Here is a 4461-nt window from a genome sequence, read left to right as displayed (position 1 = left end):
CAGGAACCTGATGGTTCTTTGGGTTTGCAGGGATCTGCCCAGAGAATAGATGAAAGTAACAGGTACCAATATGAAAACTGCAGTGACTCACAAGAAACACTCCGTGCTTGCCACTTTGCTAAGTGGTTTGTTGAGTCCAACAGCTCAGCTGCATGGGTCCTGGGTTAGTCTCCTGAATGTCTTTGCCGCTACTTTGGTGAGTGTTGTCGTCATTTTACCTTGTGGTGGCCAAGCCCCTAAATGCACTATTAGGTTATGCAGTATAATTTTTCTGGGAAGATGGGTTAAAAAGTCACAGTGAAGTTAAAAATACCTATTGCATTGTCCAGGATTATGAACCCAGGTCTCCCACATGGGAGGCAGGAAGTCTACCACTGAACTACCAATGCCTCTCCCTACCAACTGCCCGGAGGATAGCTGAAAAGAGTATCCAGAAAGACTTAGAAACTTGCAAGTGGCTTTTTCAAGTGTCGACTAAAAGCTAACAAAGACATCCAAACCAAATGTTTTTATAGGAAACTTTTACTAGACAAAGTTATAAATATCAAAATAGCTCATTGGTCGGATCAAACTCTTAACTCTGAAAAAGGTCTTTCTACCTGCATTACAAACCCCTATAATAAAACATCAGAAATTCATTCATGTTTCTTTTCTCTAATCCTAAATCTTCAATTCTCAACCTCAAACTGCTGCCTTAGTGTCTGAGAAGGTCACCTAACTGATAGCTTAGGTAAGTAAAGTTCAAATCCAGGGAGGAAAAAATAAGCAGAAGTAGAATTAGAAGAAAGAGGAAATGAAAGGACAGAATCAAGGTAGAGATAATGAAGAAACAAAGGTTGGTATACTGAGTTAGTCTTTTGTCACTGTTTTTTTTTTGACAAAAGAGTAATGATCGGTCATATAATCATTATAATACTATTATTTGTCTGCTTGAAGATGTATAAAGCACTTGAAGGAAATGTGATATAAAAAGATTAATAATGCTTGCAGTCAATATTGTTAGGGAGATTCCAATTTCCTAAGTTAACATGCTTTGATGTATTAGCTATTTAAGGAGTAGACTAGATTAAGGAAATATTGACGGTCAAAATATTAACATATTAGTCTTTTGATGAAGTTCAAATAGTAGAGAGATTTCTTTCCTCAATTTTCCCTGGAGAGATTAAACTGAAGAGAAAAATCCAGGGTTTGTCCCACATGTTGGGTCTGGGAGTCATTATGACTTTTTCAAAGACAGGAGCTGTGTGTGACATGGAATCATGCTTCTTCTCTAGCTGAGAAGCCAAGCTAGGTCCAGGCTGAGTCATAAACTTGAGTCCAACAAGGAAATCACCCTTCACTTTGACCTCAAAGGGCTTTGGCTGTTCTCTGTTCTTTGCCCAACACCCAAGACACACATCAGCTCTGGCCAACAAACCTTAACATATTATCTGTATCAACCAGAGCTACATGTATTCCCAAATCTCCTTCTAAAATACAAACCTGTACTTTCTACTCTCACTTTCTAAATTTATAAAGACCTCATATGCATCTCAGAGTCACAGATGCTAAAACTCAACACACCAGTGAGTTCCCTGTCAGCATCATGTACCATCCTCTATCACAAAACCCAGTGATCAGACCCAAGCACAGCATCTCCCAAAGAGTAGTGCACTGTCCTGGGTGTTTCAACGATCACTAAAACCTGTTTCTACTCCTGCCTAGCACACTTAGGCTTGCAGACTACTACCTTCTCCTTCTGTCCTCACATGGTGGAGAGAGAGAGAGAGAGAGCACTTTGGTCTTTATTCCATTTTCTATAATGACACTGATCTCATCATGGAGATCCCATGGTCATGACCTCATCTAACCGGTGAGGACCACCATCCATCCTATTTGCCAAGCCAGATCTTTCTTTGGATAAACTCTCTCGTTTTCACAACACAAAAATTTCAGTTCAACTCAAAAAATAGTGTTTCAATTTATTGGATACTCCACAAGCTTACTGCCACTTTATTATCACACTTTTCATCTATCAGATCTTGTGTCCATTAACATACGCAGACCAAAAACTGGACTCCCAGCCAGGCGCAGTGGCTCACGCCTGTAATCCCAGCACTTTGGGAGGATGAGGCGAGCAGATCACAAGGTCAGAAGACTGAGACCATCCTGACTCAGTAGATGGGTGAAACCTGTCTCTACTAAAACTACAAAAAAAAAAAAAAAAAAAAAAAAAAAAAAAATCATCTATGGAACTTAAAATGTGGATTCATAGGCCTTAGCTCTACAGCTTTTTTAACAAGCACCTTATGGGATTCTGCTGTTGGTATTTCTCAGGTCTGCAGCAGGGATTGAATGTACAGCTAGTACAGCAGGGATTGAATGACTTCCCTATTAGACCCTGAGCTAGCCATACCATATATGCAATTTCATTTAAGCATCTGCTAACTCCACTACGTAAGTGTTATCATCCTTATTTTATGTAAAAGGAAACTGAAGCTCAAAGAAGTTAAGTGAATAAACTTGTTACAGCCATGTTTCCTTCCACTCAACCCTGGTATGAGTTTGTTGTGGAAAGAATTTATCTGAAATGTCTTGGTGAAAATTAGCTGTTTGGTCCACTTTATTTCTTCAACAAATACAAATGATTTATGTGGCAGGCACTTTTGTAGGCACTTGGGATATGGAATGAATAGGACAGACACAGTCTTGCTCTCAAGAAGGTTATCTCTATCATGTGAGCCAGATATAAAGCAAACAATTATCTAAGTACATTTTCATTGTAATAATAGTTCTGATTAGTGTTATTTATTTATTCTGTATTCCTAAGTCCCAATGGTTTGAAACTGACTGATGATAAATAATAGAACTGCAGAATTTATAACAATAAATTTGTTACAGAAAAGGTCTTATTTTTTTAACAGTGTAAGTACTCTTTTTTATTCCAGAGGCTACTAAAAATTAGAACATATGAGGCTGCATGGCACAAGTAAAGAAAACTAGCCTGCATGCCTTGAGTCCAAGGTTTCTAGTGATGGTGCTGCCACCAAGAAGCTGTGGAAGTTTGGGCAAGTCTCTTACTCTTCCTGAGCCTTGACTTTCTTGTATATAAAATTAGGGAGCTGTTATAGGTCTCAGGTTGCTTCATGGGGTATGTCTGAGTTTATTGTGGGCTGAGATGTGGGTAAGAGGTACTAATAGGAACTGCTGTCAGGTCCAGACCTAGCCTTCAATTATGTGTGTTTCCTGCAGCCTTTGCCAAAGCCTCACACCATGCTGAGCCTTTGCCTTGAGAATGCAGAGCTGAAAGAGCAGAAGGAAGAAGCAATGTCTGATGGATGGGAGGTCAAGGAAGACAAGGAGAAGGGCGAGGTGATGGTTGAGACTGTGATAACCAGAGAGGGTCTGAGTGAGAGTAGCCTTCGGGCTGAGTTCAGAAAGCTCCAAGGAAAGCTGAAGAATGCCCACAATATCATCAACCTCCTCAAAGAACAACTTGTGCTGAGTAGCAAGGAAGGGAATAGTAAACTTACTCCAGAGCTCCTTGTGCATCTGACCAGCACCATGGACAGAATAAACACAGAACTGGTTGGTTCTCCTGGGAAGCACCAACACCAAGAGGAGGGAAATGTGAATGTGAGGTCTTGCCCCAGACCCCAGAGCCTTGACCTTGGGCTACCTTCACAGTGGATGCCCACCAAGTAAGTGTGGGCTTAGATGGAATGAAAAACAATTGGCGAAGTGCTCGAGATGACAGTGTTTACCTTAAAACATTCTCCCATGTGAATCAGGAGGTACCAAGAGAAGAATCTCTGCGTACCACAGGCAATAATAATAATATTCTGCCTACATTCAGCCTTTAGAAAGGTTTTTAGAATATAAATATTTCTTGAGTACTTAATTTTTCAGATAACACACTAGGCATTGTCATGGGGCAATATAACCAATGGCTGCCCTTGAGATACTTAATGTGGTAAGGAAAGATGGCACACAAACAGGTAATTTTAACAGGATGTGGTAACTGCTGTAACACAGGGATGCATCAGTTAGGAGACAGCCCAGACAAGTAGTATGTAATGACATCCCTTCCTTATCACTGCCATTTTTTTTGTCAAAGCCCATCACAGGTGTCTGTTCCTGGGCCTCAGATGGGTTATTGGGATCCTCTTTAGGGAAGTAAGCATGCCAAAGATTCAGTAAAATGGAGAATACAGGGATTCTGAGAGAATCAATGGGACAGAATGCGAGGGGAGATGAGTGGAGGGTTACACCCCTTCTCTTTTGGATCACTGAGAAAATATTTCCTGAGAGCTCCTCTGGAGACTTGATGGGTGCTGTGCTATGTGCTATATATATAGATATGAAAAAAACGTTATCGCAGTGCTCTAGGAGCTCCATCTGGAAAGCAAGTCACTGCCAAATGGCATGAGAAGTGCTGTGACAGACTTGAGTAAAGTCCAAAGGGTTCAGAAGGGGCAGTGG

Source organism: Mandrillus leucophaeus, unplaced genomic scaffold (genome assembly GCF_000951045.1).
Source record: "Mandrillus leucophaeus isolate KB7577 unplaced genomic scaffold, Mleu.le_1.0 Scaffold457, whole genome shotgun sequence".
In the NCBI taxonomy this organism is placed as follows: Eukaryota; Metazoa; Chordata; class Mammalia; order Primates; family Cercopithecidae; genus Mandrillus; species Mandrillus leucophaeus.
The sequence above is the reverse complement of the archived record's forward strand: the minus strand, read 5'-3'. Positions refer to the sequence as shown.